The following is a 16,508-nucleotide window of genomic DNA, read 5'->3' on the forward strand; positions in this document are numbered from 1 at the left end:
TATACCTTACCTTGATTTGTACCTGTCTTTTTCAGGGCACAGACCGTATAAGTCTGCCCAGCACCATCCCCGCCCCCCCCCCCCCCCCCAAAATACCAGCCCCACCTCTGGGTGTCATATGTACATTGTTAATGTGAGTCCCCGAACATGCTGCTGGGCTTTGCTGTCCTCAGGTTAAGCTGAAGTCTTCCTTGCTCTGGGAACATTTATACAGCAGGGCACTTCTTACAAGAATGAGAATGGAAATCCTAGCGCGATGGAGAAGTGACTAGACAGGCTGTACAGTCTGATTCTTGCTGCCCCCTATCACCCACCACCGCCACAATACACGCAAGAAAAAATATTCATTACTAGGAGAAAGCACCTCTAATCCTCTAAATGTCCTTACTAAATTAAGACATCTTAGCTGGGCATGCAGGAATTTCTGCTAACCATCCTTTCTGCATCAATTCCCCACTCCCACATCGAAGCATCCCTGTTGTGCAGAAGGGGAAAAAGTGTGAGCTAAAACCGAAAAGATTTGTGGTGAGTAGTAAGGAAACCCTGCCAATTCTCTGAGCACAGAACAGCGCAGGACACCTGACCCGGAGCCGCACAAGCTGTGTGTGACACATGCCTGTTCTTTAAAAGACGTCCCCTGTGTGCTGGGAACAGTGGCAGCAAAAGCCCCCTGGAGAGAGGCCAGGGCAGTGCCCATCTGGAGTCCCAGATCCTAGGGCAGTTTTATCAGCAGCTGCCAGTCAGCTTCTCTGTATCTGAATTCAAGGTGTGAGCTCTGGGGGGGGGGGGGGGGGGGGGGGGGGGACAACCTTAGAGCAATGGAACCACTCAACAAAGGCATAAGCACAGATTGGGGTGGGCAATACCCCCTCCCCCCCCCCACCATGTTGCTGGTGTTAATGCTGAGTTGGTCCCTCTCTTCCCACTGCTGACATGACTTCGTTACCTTTTACCCCACAGAGTAAGCAGGGAAAACTACACTCCGTGCACACAGTCTAAGACTCCAGTAACTAAGACCTACTACTACGACTCATCATTTCTATAGCGCTACTAGACGTACGCAGCGCTGTACACTTGAACATGAAGCGACAGTCCCTGTTCGACGGAGCTTACACTCTAATTAGGCCAGGCAAACAGGACAAATAAGGGATAAGGACAAAGAGTAGCAAGATTCCGGAATCCCAAAGAGTAGCAAGATTCCACGCAGAATTCCAGAGAGTAGCAAGATTCCATGCAGAATCCCAAAGAGTAGCAAGATTCTGGAATCCCAAAGACTACTACTACTACTTATCATTTCTATAGCGCTACTAGACTTACGCAGCGCTGTACACTTGAACATGAAGCGACAGTCCCTGTTTGACAGAGCTTACACTCTAATTAGGCCAGACAAACAGGACAAATAAGAGATAAGGGAATTACTAAGGTGGGAATGATAAAATATGGGTACTGAACAAGACCTGTGAATTACAGTGCCTGTATCTTTTTATCTATTTGTTGGTTGGTTTGTTAATAATAACATCAAGGTGGGGATTTCAGGCTAAGTCTCTCTCTCTCTGCTGTTATCATAGCTCGGCACACCTTAGGGATAGTAATCAGTGATGGGCTTTGGTCCTTCAGTGCCGGAGGCAGGATCTGCAGAATGAGGTGTCTGAGTGCATAAGGAAAGCCACTGGCCCAGGGGACTGTCCCTCTGTCTGGCAGAGCAGCTGACTCCACTCAACACTGCCCGGTTTTAGCTGGGGCTGAAAGTTAGTTCCTGGCTAAGAAATCAAATAGAACATTAGGAATTATTGGGAAAGGATTGGAAAACAAAACTGAGAGTGTTATAATGCCATCGTATCGCTCCATGATGCGACCACACCTCGAATACTGTGTGCGGTTCTGGTCACCGTATCTCAAAAAAGATATAGCGGAATTACAAAAGGTACAGAGAAGGGTGATGAGAATGATAAATGGGATGAGACGACTTCCCTACGAGGAAAGGCTAAAGCGGTTAGGGCTCTTCTGCTTGGAGAAGAGACGGCTGAGGGGAGATATGATAGATGTTTATAAAATACTGAGTGGAGGTGAATCAGTTGTTTACTCTTTCAAAAAATACTACATAGTAACATACATAGTAGATGACGGCAGAAAAAGACCTGCACGGTCTATCCAGTCTGCACAACAAGTAACATAGTAAATGACGGCAGATACCTGTACGGTCCTAGGAGGCATGCAATGAAGCTACTAATTAGTAAATTTAAAACAAATCAGACAAAATATTTCTTCACTCAACATGTAATTAAACTCTAGTTGCCAGAGAATGTGGTAAAAGCAATTAGCTTAGCAGGGCTTAAAAAAGAGTTTGGATAATTTCCTTTTAAAAAGTCCATAGACCATTATTAAGATGGACTTGGGAGAATCCACTGCTTATTTCTAAGATAAGCAGCATAAGCCTGTTTTACTGTTTGGGGATCTTGCCAGGTACTTGTGACTAGACCTGGCCACTGTTGGAAACAGGACACTGGGTTTGATGCACCTTTGGTCTGTCCCAGTGTGGCAATGCTTATGCTCTTATGCTTTCAGCCCGGGTACTCTGTTTTCAATCACATAGGTGAGAGGGAGAGAGGGAAGCCAGAGCCCCACTATGGTCCAGGGGGTGCAGGAAGCCATCAGGCACCAGAAAGCTATACTCCTGCTTAGCGTTATTAATTGCTTGTGAATTAATTTGCCTTTCAGTTTTATTTTTATTTATTGCATTTGTATCCCACATTCCCCCACCTATTTGCAGGCTCAATGTGGCTTACATAGATTTTTAACATTGTTCATTTCAGGATATCAGATACAGTTAGTAATGTGTATAAACTCGCAGGACCTTACAGTCATTGGAGCCGACTCTGTGGGTGCTGTGGGTGCTTGAGCACCCTCAATATTGAGAAAATTCATTTTATGTGTCCAGGGAGGGGTTATTTCCATTGGGCTTAGCACCCCCAATAATTTTGAAAAGTTGGCTCCTATGCTTACAGTAAGCTTAGTTTTCTGCTGAAATCTTTCCAGCCTGTGTCCTCACTAAGCTGTATCCCTGTCTTCCGCCAGGCTCAGGCTTTACAGTGGCTGATGCTGCAGGCACATACCACCTTCAGCCCTTCCCGCCGGTATCCCTAAAGTGTGGGACAGCATGCGTGAGGACTGCCAGTAATGCAACCTTAGGCAATAAACAGTGGCCACAGATTCCCCAGCCCTGGCTACTACTAACTTTGAGAGAACTTTTCTAGTTGTTGGCATCCAGATTTCAACCGAAGCAGAAGGTGGCACAGAAGGGAAACAGAGCTGGGAATGAGCACAGCAGGCATAAAAGCCAGCTTCGTGCCCACTGATTGAGCACGGTTTTTTTGACAGGGAAGGGTAATTTAACACCCCAATCATTTTGAAAAGTTGCCTCCTATGGACGGGGAAGAGATGGGGGAACCTTACTAAACCGTTATCCCAAAAGTCGTACAGCAGAAACACATTTTCACTGCCCTCTGAAAAGTCACTCATCACCCAGACAATTCAAGCTCCCACCCCGGCACCTCTTCTGCCCCTTCTGAGCCAGGGCTGCTCTTGGCACTCACAGTCCCTGAGACAAAGGAGGAGAGAGGGGGCTGGGGGCACTTTTTACCCCCACCTGGGGGATGCCCCACCTTTCAGCCCCCTTCTGCCATCTCGGATCCAAGCACCGGTTCAGAATCAGCTCCACCTTCCCCCCTCTTTTAGGAGACCGGACAGTGCCTCTGCCCCCCCCCTCCCGTCACAATTCCACCTTCGCCCCCACCCCCACCTCAGTTCCACTGGGAAAAGTTTTCAGAAATAGGAAACCGCAGCCCCCCCCCCCCCCCCCCACCTGGAGGAGAAGGAGAAGCCGAGTGGCACTTACTGTCCTGAGGCTGAGGTGAAGGTCCCGACCGGAGGCTGCTCTAGGCTGGGGACAGCTGACGGGGGGCCATGGCCGGGCTCTGCCTGTCCTCCCCCGGTTCTCCCCCCTCCCCACCAAAGCGCTTTGTAAATCCAGCGAGTCTTTGGTTTCTCTCTCCAGGAGCCTTTCTTCTGGTTTCCTTGAATGTTTCGTTCTCTTTTTTCCCCCCTGCCCCGCTCTCCTCTTTCTTTTTTCTTCACGTCCTTTTACTTTTATCCTTTCTGTCTTTTTCCTGCTCCGATCCTCTGTTTCGCTCTTCTTTTACGACCTTTTCCTTCTGTTTTCACAGGTCCTTTTAGGGTTTTTTAAAACAATTGTTTTTGTTTTTCTCTCTTTTTCGTCCCTGCCGGTTGCTGCTTGCGCTGCTCCCCGGGGCCGCTGGCGGGGTCCCTGCAGCTCATCCCCGGCCGCAGCCCCGCTGCTCCCGTTCCCGGCTCAGGCTCCGGCTCTCTGCGCTGCTCAGCGGCCGTCAGAACCGGCAGAGGGAGGGCTGCGGCCCCGGCTCCTCCTCCTCCTCCTCCCCCTCTCCTCCCCGCTGTGGGTCAGCTCAGAAGCAGAGCCCGAGATCCCGGGACACACAGAAATGCACACACGCACACCCACACCCACACATATCCGCCCTCCTTCATGTACCCACCCACTCACACACACACTCACCCCACACTCCTCTATGCAACCACCCACTCACACACACTCATACCCACTCACACATCCCCACCCACTCATCCCCACACTCCTCTTTACACCCACCCACTCACACATCCTACACACTCATATACACCCACTCACCCCACACTCCTCTATACACCCACCCACATACTCACGCACACATACACAACCACACACACTCACACACACACACATACCCACTCACACATCCCCACCCATTCATAAACACCCACTCACCCCACACTCAATACACCCACCCACATACTCACACACACATACACATCCATACACACTGGCACCCCTCACACTCCTCTATACACCCACCCACTCACACACACTCATACCCACTTACACATCCCCACCTACTCATATACACCCACTCACCCCACACTCCTCTATACACCCACCCACATACTCACACACACTCACACACAATGGCACCCGCTCACACTCCTCTATACACCCACCCACTCACACACACACACACACACTCACCCCCATGCTCCTCTTTACACCCACCCACTCACACATCCCCACCCACTCATATACATCCACTCACCCCCACACTCCTCTTTACACCCACCCACTCACACATCCCCACCCACTCATATACACCCACTCACCACCCACTCCTCAATACACCCATCCACATACTCACACACACATACACATACACACCCACTCACACCCACTGGCACGGTGGCACCCCCTCACACTCCTCTATACATCCACCCACTCACACATCCCCACAAACTCATATACACCCACTCACCCCCCACACTCCTCTATATACCCACCCACATACTCACATACACATCCACACCCACTCACACACACTGGCACTCCCTCACACTCCTCTATACACCCACCCACTCACACTCATACCCACTCACACATCCCCACACACTCATATACACCCCACCCCCACATTCCTCCATACACCCACCCACTCACACATCCCCAGAAACTCATATACACCCACTCACCTCCACTCTCCTCTATACACCCACCCATATACTCACACACACTTACACAACCACACACACTCACACACACTGACACCCCCTCACACTCCTCTATGCACCCACACTCACACACATTCATACTCACACATCCCCACAAACTCATATACGCCCACTCACCCCCACACTCCTCTATACACCCACCCACTCACACCCACTCATACTCACTCACACATCCCCACCCACTCATATACACCCACTCACCCCACACTCCTCTATACACCCACTCACATTCTCACACATACTGACATCCCCTCACACTCCTACATACACCCACTCACCCACTCACAAGCATACTCCTCTATACACTCCTGCTCACACAACTATGACCCCCCCCACACTCCTCTATACACAAACTCACCCACTCTCACACACTCATAATCCTCTATACACCCCTTACTCACACAACTGACACCCCCGTACACATACACTCCTCTATATACCCACCCACTCATACCCACTGACATCCCTACACTCCACTATACACTCACTCACCCACTCACACTCTTCTATACACCCCCACTCACACATCTGACACCCCCATACACTCCTCTATGCACCTACTCACACACACCCACACTCCCCTATACACCCACTCACACAACTGACACCCCTACTCCCCTCTATACATCCACCCACTCACACCCATCACAGCCACCCACACACTCACTCCTATATACTCCCCACATCCCCTCACACACTCCTCTTTACACCCAGTCACATGCATTCTATATATTCACCCAGCCACCCACCCCACACACATACACACCCAACCACACCCCTACTCCTACATACACCAAGAACCAACTCACACACAGCCATACTCCTCTCTATGCCCAACCACTTACACAACTGACACCCTCCCCACACACACTCCTCTATACACCCACCCACTCGTATATACACCCACAGCCACACACAAACCCCCCACTCCTATATACACCCAAGCCATACGCAAATGCAGGCACTGGAAATAATCACAGCCGTACAACCCGTAGATAGCCGAATTATCAGCCCCTCTATTCTTTCGCCTCAACTGCTCTCGAGGGAGGTTTATAGACAGGCGGGCACAGCCGATAAGTATATCTGCTAATCTTCTTGCTCCTCCTTTCTCTAGAGACCCTAAAGCCAGCTCTGAGCTGGCGCAGGGTTTTCAGCAGCAAGAGTACCCTTGTGTGGCATGCTGTCCGCCATGCATTGGGGAGGAATAGGGAGAGACAGATTAGCATGCATTTGCATGCTCATTGCGCAGGGAGCCAGTAAGCTTATCAGCCCCTCAACATAATGTAACAGCAAATGCAGGCGCTAATCTGCCGCTAATGACCTCTAGCGTTCGCATTCGATTTGAGCATCAGGGCTTTACATTGTGAGCACTCAGGGATCAGAGCAATGCCTATTGTAACTGACCAGATACCTTGAGCTATTACTGAAAAGGTGTGAAGCTATAAATAAATAAAAACTATATATAGACATATCCATAAACATATATATTCATAGACACATACACTAAGTTAAACACACAAATATCCACTTACACATATACCTGACACACATTGATAAACAGAACCCAAGCACATCCATAGACACATTGACAAACTCTCCCTCTAAAATACATCCCACCCAGAGATAGTCAGTCAGAAACACAAGCGTGTGTGTGCAAGCACACACACACACAAACACACACACATCAACATCCATAGACACACACTCCCTCTAAAATACATCTCACCCAGAGATACTCAGAAACACAAGCGCGTGCACACATGTGCGTGTGCACACACATGTACACTCTTCAACATCCATAGACACACTGACACACTCTCCCTCTAAATTACATCCCACCCAGAGATACTCAGAAACACTAGTGCGTGTTCACACGTGCGTGTGCGAACACACACACACTCTTCAACATCCATAGATACAATGACACACTCTCTCTAAATTACATCCCACCCAGAGATATTCAGTCAGAAACACAAGCGTGTGTGTGCACGCACACACAAACACACACACATCAACATCCATAGACACACACTCCCTCTGAAATACATCTCACCCAGAGATACTCAGAAACACAAGCGCGTGTGCACACACATGTACACTCTTCAACATCCATAGACACACTGACACACTCTCCCTCTAAATTACATCCCACCCAGAGATACTCAGAAACACTAGTGCGTGTTCACACGTGCGTGTGCGAACACACACACACTCTTCAACATCCATAGACACAATGACACACTCTCTCTAAATTACATCCCACCCAGAGATATTCAGTCAGAAACACAAGCGTGTGTGTGCACGCACACACAAACACACACACATCAACATCCATAGACACACACTCCCTCTAAAATACATCTCACCCAGAGATACTCAGAAACACAAGCGCGTGCACACATGTGCGTGTGCACACACATGTACACTCTTCAACATCCATAGACACACTGACACACTCTCCCTCTAAATTACATCCCACCCAGAGATACTCAGAAACACTAGTGCGTGTTCACACGTGCGTGTGCGAACACACACACACTCTTCATCATCCATAGACACACACTCCCTCTAAAACACATTCACCCAGAGATACTCAGAAACACTAGTACATGTTCACACGTGCGTGTGCGAACACACACACACTCTTCAACATCCATAGACACACTCTCCCTCTAAAATACATTCACCTAGACATACTCAGAAACACAAGCGTCCATACATGTATGCACATGCACGCGCGCACACACACACACTCTTCAACATCCACAGACACACCCTCTAAATTACATCCCACCCAGAGATACTCAGAAACACTAGTGCGTGTTCACATGTGCGTGTGCAAACACACACACACTCTACAACATCCATAGACACACTCTCCCTCTAAAATACATCTGACCCAGAGATACCCAGAAACATATGCACACTTGCGCATGCACACACACACACACACACACACACACACAAACACTCTTCAACATCCATAGACACACTGACACTCTCCCTCTAAAATACATCCCACCCAGAGATGCTCAGTCAGAAATATAAGCACACACACAAGCCTCAACATGCTCCAACCATGAATCATGCAAGCTAGAAACACACCCACAGGTACAAAAACACACATACTGCAATACACACTGAGACAGACCTCAACCAAAGACATATACACAAACACCCACCACCACACACTGATTAACACACACATCCATAGACAGAAAGCAACAAACAAACAAACAAACAAACAAACAAACAAACAGTAACACACTTACAGACATCAACACTGACACACACAGATTCTCAGCCTGAACTATATATATATATATATTATACACACACACTCATACAGAACAGATAGAGAGAGAGACTAACGTACACCAAGATCAGCACACTGACACCAACACATAGTGACATCAACAGCAACACACAATATAGACATAGCAAAATATGTAGAGGTCCTGTCACCAGCGCATACAGACACTGATACCCACATAAATACACAGTTACACATCTATACTTTATTTAGTTTTAATTTCTTTAGTGACTCCACCTCATAACCGATTACAGGATTGTTAATCTGCCTCCTAGTGCAGAGGGACAGCACCTTTCTGGTGTGTGCTATAGGTTGTTTCTCTTTCCCCATATGGTTCTGAGGCTCCAGTGGTGAAGGGTGGCCTTTGCTGGTCTTGAAGCTGTTTATCAGGAACCAGCAGCAGCAAGCTGATGCACTCAAATCTTGATCAGAAAGATGAGCTGGGCAAGTCAATGCAAACAGATAAGGAGCTGCTGCCTTTACCTCTTCCTCTCTGCAGAGGGCGCTCTACCACTATAGCAGCTCTCCTGCTCACTTACCCACTGCAGCCTGGCTGCTTCTGAGGGTGGCACAAGAAGAAGAATGAGGAAACTCTACATCCCTGAAACCTGCCTCAAAGCAGCAGATTTTAAAGAGAGTTTCTTGTTTGCAGTAGACCCAGGACTGGTGCATGGTGCTTGTCCTTCTGTGCTGTGCCTCTGTGCTGCTATTCCCTTCCCCTTCCGCACAGAGCACTTTGCATCTGTACCCTCTCAGGGCAACGTCTCCAAATGGGTCATTTTTGCACATACCTTGATGAGGGAGAAAGCGTGACGATAAGAGAGAGAAAGAGGGTAGATTAATCTGTGTCTGCTGCTCTTCTAAGCACTCTACAAGGAGACGTCCCGAGCTAGCCAGCAACTACAGGCATAAATGGTAGCATTCAAGTCATTTACACACGTGTGTGAACACACATATGCAGAAATAACAAGTCCGCTGTGTGCTGTTCTTAAATATACACATATCTACTTTACAGGTGGATATTCACATGGGCAGGACTCAAAGTCTAGAATACTGTATAATACTGTGTATATATACACAGTGTATTTTTATTTCTTTAGCAAAAGAGGTGCCGGTACTCAAATGCCAGGCCACCCTTCAGGGGTGGGGTGATCACTGAGGGACCCATCCCACAATAGCCAGGACCCCTGCAACCAGTCACAGAATCTATGACAAGGCAGAATTGGCGTGTAGAGCCTGAGCTCTTTCATTAAAACTTGGGGACCATGGGTCAATTTTAGCAGACAATGGAAAAGGTGCCGGTAGTCAGTACCCCCAAGTACCCCCTCAAAAAAAAGCCCTGACGTTACATCTCCTGAATCTAGATGTGAGCATTTAAATGAGCTCATGTCTCGGCGCATACCAGTGGCGTAGCCACAGGTGGGCCAGGGCCCACCCACTTAGAGCTCAGGCCCACCCAACAGTAGCACACGTTTAGCGGTAGCTGGTGGGGATCTCAAGCTCCGCCAGCTGAAGACTTTCCCCTGATGTTAACGAAAACGCTACTCTCCATGATACTGGCACCTGCGCATGCTCAGTTTTCAGCGCATGCCAACTTCAGACTGCCAAGGTGGAAAGAAGCATTTTCCCTTCCAGCTGAGATATTTTTTTGGTGGTGGTGATGGGGGGAGGGGGGGAGAGAACACTTGGTGCCCACCCACTTCTTGCCTTGGCCCACCCAAAATCTGTTGTTTGGCTACACCCCTGGCACATACACGGGTATATACCCAGTTATGCTGGCACTCTGTAAAGGAACGTTGGTGCCCAGAGATGCCCCTCTGTAGAACTGTCCTTCACCTGCCCATTCTGCTCCTCATGCAGGGCCAGTGCAGTGGTGTTCGGAGCTCTAGGTGAGCCTTCAGTCTTGTCCCCTCCCCCTTCCATTTTCAGGCCCCCAAGCTGTCCCCTCCCCACGCCCTGAGATTTTGATAAGTAAACTCAGAGTACCAGCCCTCCCAGTAAAATTTCCTTAAGCAGACATTAAGGAGGCAATTCAATAAAGCTTGGCTAAAGCTATCGTTTATCGATTACTGGAATTTGATACACCGCTCATTCACAATGCAAGTTAGGGTGCTCAGATGATTAACTCTATTATCCCTTGATGAGAGTATTGGAATGCCCTTTATTTAGAGTTGCCTGTTTATAAATGACCTGCACTACAGATCTATCAAAATACTGCAGCTGGGATTACTCCTGCTCTCCGAGAATTGCATTGGTTGTCTATTGCTTGGAGGATGAAGTTTAAGGTTTTGACTTTGATCCATAAAGTCCTGATTGATAATGGTTCTTCAGTTTTGGCCAGTTCTCTGAAAACTCCAGAGGTAAATCATTTTCAGTGGTTCCTTCTTTTCCACAGGTCAGATTGGAGGTGTTTTGTTGTTCTATTTTACATAACATAGTAACATAGTAGATGACGGCAGAAAAAAGACCTGCACAGTCCATCCAGTCTGCCCAACAAGATAACTCATATTTGCTACTTTTGTGTATACCCTACTTTGATTTGTACCTCTGCTTTTCAGGGCACAGACCGTATAAGTCTGCCCAGCACTATCCCCACCTCCCAACCACCGGCTCTGGCACAGACCGTATAAGTCTGCCCAGCACTACCCCCGCCTCCCAACCACCAGCCCCGCCTCCCACCACCGGCTCTGGCACAGACTAAGTCTGCCCAGCACTATCCCCGCCTCCCAACCACCAGACCCGCCTCCTGATCTTGACTAAGCTCCTAAGGATCCATTCCTTCGGCACAGGATTCCTTTATGCTTATCCCATGCATGTTTGAATTCCGTTACCGTTTTCATTTCCACCACCTCCCGCGGGAGGGCATTCCAAGCATCCACTACTCTCTCTGTGAAGGACCTGCGTTATCTGAAGATCTGCATAAAACAATTTAGAAAGTGCTTAAAGACTCAGATGTTTACTCGGGCTTTTGCTAACAATTAAGGACTGATGTTAGTTTTGTTTTTTTTATTTATTTTTATTTGCTGTACTTTATGTTATGTCTTGTCTCATAAGATTGAAGATTGTAAATATTTTATTATGTATGTATTTTGGAAACCACCTAAAATTGTAAGATAATGCAGTCTACAATTAAAAAAAAAAATAATGATTAGATCCAGTAACTGGTGTCCAAATTTGGGCACAAAAAAATTGTGCCCTGAGTGCTGGTGTATAAACGGTGCTCTGAGTAGGGAGTCGTTTGTAGAAGAGGCGTGTGGTGCAAGGATTTACACCAACTGAAACCTGGTGTAAATCCATGCACATAAGTTAGGCATCTATAGTGAACACCCCTGACCCACCTATGCCCTCCCATGGCCACGCCCCCTTTCAGTTGCACACTAAAAGATTTGTTTCCATCTTTATAGAACAGTGCTTAGCAAGATGCTTGTGCCAGGGCCAGCCCAAGGCAAGATGCCACCTGAGGCAGAGCTAACATGCCACCCCCCTGGGCCAAGATGCCGCCCCCCCCAGGCAGCGTTTATCTCATCATGTTCCAAACCCGGCAGTGGCAGCGACTCCCATACGCTGCCCTGCCACCGGCACCCAGCCTCTTCCCTTTACTGTAGCTGCCTGAACCTCTGATGAAACAGGAAGTTACATCAGAGAGGCGACCACAGTAAAGGGAAGAGGTGGGTGCCAGTGGTGGAAGGGCATCCCATATCTCCCCCTCCCTCCCTCCCTCCCCACCACCCCCAAGTCCAACATCTCTCCCTTTCTCTTCCCTCCCTCCATCCCATTGTCCACCATCTCTCTCTCTCTCTCTATCCTTCTTCTCTTTTTCTGGGCCATCATTTTTTTCCTGTAATCCAGTCCTAATCCTAGCTCTGTCACTGCCTCTATCAGACCTTGAACTAATCCCAGCTCTGTCACTGTCTCTATCAGACCTTGAACCTCAGCGATCTCCCTGTAGTTCAGTTCTAATCCCAGCTCTGTCACTGTCTCTATCAGACCTTGAACCTCAGCGATCTCCCTGTAGTTCAGTTCTAATCCCAGCTCTGTCACTGTCTCTATCAGACCTTGAACTTCAGCAATCTCCCTGTAATCCAGTCCTAATCCCAGCTCTGTCACTGCCTCTATCAGACCTTGAACTAATCCCAGCTCTGTCACTGTCTCTATCAGACCTTGAACCTCAGCGATCTCCCTGTAGTTCAGTTCTAATCCCAGCTCTGTCACTGTCTCTATCAGACCTTGAACTTCAGCAATCTCCCTGTAATCCAGTCCTAATCCCAGCTCTGTCACTGCCTCTATCAGACCTTGAACTAATCCCAGCTCTGTCACTGTCTCTATCAGACCTTGAACCTCAGCGATCTCCCTGTAGTTCAGTTCTAATCCCAGCTCTGTCACTGTCTCTATCAGACCTTGAACCTCAGCAATCTCCCTGTAATCCAGTCCTAATCCCAGCTCTATCACTGCCTCTATCAGACCTTGAACTAATCCCAGCTCTGTCACTGCCTCTATCAGACCTTGAACTTCAGAGATCTCCTTGTAGTTCAGTTCTAATCCCAGCTCTGTCACTGTCTCTATCAGACCTTGAACCTCAGCAATCTCCCTGTAATCCAGTCCTAATCCCAGCTCTGTCACTGCCTCTATCAGACCTTGAACTAATCCCAGCTCTGTCACTGCCTCTATCAGACCTTGAACTTCAGCGATCTCCCTGTAGTTCAGTTCTAATCCCAGCTCTGTCACTGTCTCTATCAGACCTTGAACTTCAGCGATCTCCCTGTAGTTCAGTTCTAATCCCAGCTCTGTCACTGTCTCTATCAGACCTTGAACCTCAGCAATCTCCCTGTAATCCAGTCCTAATCCCAGCTCTGTCACTGCCTCTATCAGACCTTGAACTAATCCCAGCTCTGTCACTGCCTCTATCAGATCTTGAACTTCAGCGATCTCCCTGTAGTTCAGTTCTAATCCCAGCTCTGTCACTGCCTCTATCAGACCTTGAACTAATCCCAGCTCTGTCACTGCCTCTATCAGACCTTGAACTTCAGCGATCTCCCTGTAGTTCAGTTCTAATCCCAGCTCTGTCACTGTCTCTATCAGACCTTGAACCTCAGCAATCTCCCTGTAATCCAGTCCTAATCCCAGCTCTGTCACTGCCTCTATCAGACCTTGAACTAATCCCAGCTCTGTCACTGCCTCTATCAGACCTTGAACTTCAGCGATCTCCCTGTAGTTCAGTTCTAATCCCAGCTCTGTCACTGTCTCTATCAGACCTTGAACCTCAGCAATCTCCCTGTAATCCAGTCCTAATCCCAGCTCTATCACTGCCTCTATCAGACCTTGAACTAATCCCAGCTCTGTCACTGCCTCTATCAGACCTTGAACTTCAGCGATCTCCTTGTAGTTCAGTTCTAATCCCAGCTCTGTCACTGTCTCTATCAGACCTTGAACCTCAGCAATCTCCCTGTAATCCAGTCCTAATCCCAGCTCTGTCACTGCCTCTATCAGACCTTGAACTAATCCCAGCTCTGTCACTGCCTCTATCAGACCTTGAACTTCAGCGATCTCCCTGTAGTTCAGTTCTAATCCCAGCTCTGTCACTGTCTCTATCAGACCTTGAACTTCAGCGATCTCCCTGTAGTTTAGTTCTAATCCCAGCTCTGTCACTGTCTCTATCAGACCTTGAACCTCAGCAATCTCCCTGTAATCCAGTCCTAATCCCAGCTCTGTCACTGCCTCTATCAGACCTTGAACTTCAGCGATCTCCCTGTAGTTCAGTTCTAATCCCAGCTCTGTCACTGTCTCTATCAGACCTTGAACCTCAGCAATTTCCCTGTAATCCAGTCCTAATCCCAGCTCTGTCACTGCCTCTATCAGACCTTGAACTAATCCCAGCCCTGTCACTGCCTCTATCAGACCTTCAACTTCAGCGATCTCCCTGTAGTTCAGTTCTAATCCCAGCTCTGTCACTGTCTCTATCAGACCTTGAACCTCAGCAATCTCCCTGTAATCCAGTCCTAATCCCAGCTCTGTCACTGCCTCTATCAGACCTTGAACTTCAGCGATCTCCCTGTTGTTCAGTTCTAATCCCAGCTCTGTCACTGTCTCTATCAGACCTTGAACCTCAGCAATCTCCCTGTAATCCAGTCCTAATCCCAGCTCTGTCACTGCCTCTATCAGACCTTGAACTAATCCCAGCTCTGTCACTGCCTCTATCAGACCTTGAACTTCAGCGATCTCCCTGTTGTTCAGTTCTAATCCCAGCTCTGTCACTGTCTCTATCAGATCTTGAACCTCAGCAATCTCCCTTAAATCCAGTCCTAATCCCAGCTCTGTCACTGCCTCTCTCAGACCTTGTGCCTCAGTGATCTCCCTGTAATCCAGTCCTAATCCCAGCTCTGTCACTGCCTGTATCAGACCTTGAACGTCAGCGATCTCCCTGCAATTCAGTTCTAATCCTAGCTTTGTCACTGCCTCTATAAAAAGTGAAGATCACTGCATATTTTCACCAAGAAATTCATATATATTTATAAGAAAAGGAACCAGGTCCATAATGAGAGGTCTTTTCTGAACTCAATTGAAGCTCAGACATGGGGGTGACCTCAGGGTTACCCTGAGAGTTCTGCAATGTCTGCTGTGGATTTTTGTAGCAGGAGGAGCTGCTGTTCATTTATCCCATGCTTCCTCGCTACCCTTTTTGCAAATCCACGCCATTTCTCTGTAGTAAACCTTGGACCATCTGGTATCTCTGCCTGGGACTATGTGACCTCTGCCTGGGAGCAGGGATTTCTGCCTGGGGAAGCAGAAGAGGGCTGTCCTGTCTGTACACCAGTGGAAAGTTCAGAGCTTTTGTTGTTAGTGGGCTGTAGTGAGAGGACATAAGGGTGCAGTGAATGCTTTGGGGCATCGTAAGCATGCCACAATCATGCTGCATGCATGCCACAGGGCTAGTATCAGAGTCTCACAAGCAAGCTGTCTGCTGGCCCCCCTTCCCTCTCTCACTGTGCTGGTCATAACAGACACTTTTACTGGCTGCAGTTTAGGGGCTGCTTTAAATCACTCTCACCCCTGAGACTATCTCTTTCTCCATCCGACTCTTTCTCAGCTGGAGGAAGCTCTTTCAAGGGAGGGGACTGCCGATTTCCCCACACTTCATTATTTCCACACATACCAAACCAGCCTCCTGTTCTGGTTCCCTACTTTACTTAAAAAGCGTACATAATTTAAAGACAGTATAAGGTTTTGCTAATTCTTTACTTCCTAGAACTTTGCTTGGCACATCCCTACACCCTACACATCCCTCTCTGCTTTCTACCCCTCAGACCCATTATAACCCTCACGCCTAAACACCGCTCTCCTTTATACCCCCTCAGAACTATAAACTCCTCCCCTTTATACCCTCATAATTATATTCCCCTCCCCTTTTTATGCCTTCACAATGATAAGCCCCTCCCCTTTATAACACACAGCATTATAAACCCCTCCCCTTTATCCTAGGGTCCACCTTGTGGGTCAGGGCTCAAGAAAAAGATCTGGGTGTTGTTGTAGATAATACGCTGGGAATGTTCTGCTCAGTGTGCGGCAGCGG

General features: G+C 48.2%; 1 protein-coding gene across 2 annotated transcripts in view; it reads right to left on the reverse strand.

The window, feature by feature from the left end:
* The window catches only part of LOC115470953 (protein CBFA2T3-like), a 168,999-nt gene that overhangs the window by 132,711 nt on the left and 19,780 nt on the right, over window positions 1-16,508 (reverse strand). Inside the window, exon 1 of one of the 2 annotated variants that reach the window (XM_030204597.1) lies at window positions 3,896-3,963. The exons of the other annotated variant lie outside the window; for it this stretch is intronic. The gene's annotated coding sequence lies outside the window, so the exon portion shown is untranslated. Of the gene's footprint in view, window positions 1-3,895; window positions 3,964-16,508 lie in introns of those variants that run through there. 2 annotated transcript variants of the gene reach the window in all.

This window comes from Microcaecilia unicolor, chromosome 5 (assembly GCF_901765095.1).
Source record: "Microcaecilia unicolor chromosome 5, aMicUni1.1, whole genome shotgun sequence".
NCBI classification, from domain to species: Eukaryota; Metazoa; Chordata; class Amphibia; order Gymnophiona; family Siphonopidae; genus Microcaecilia; species Microcaecilia unicolor.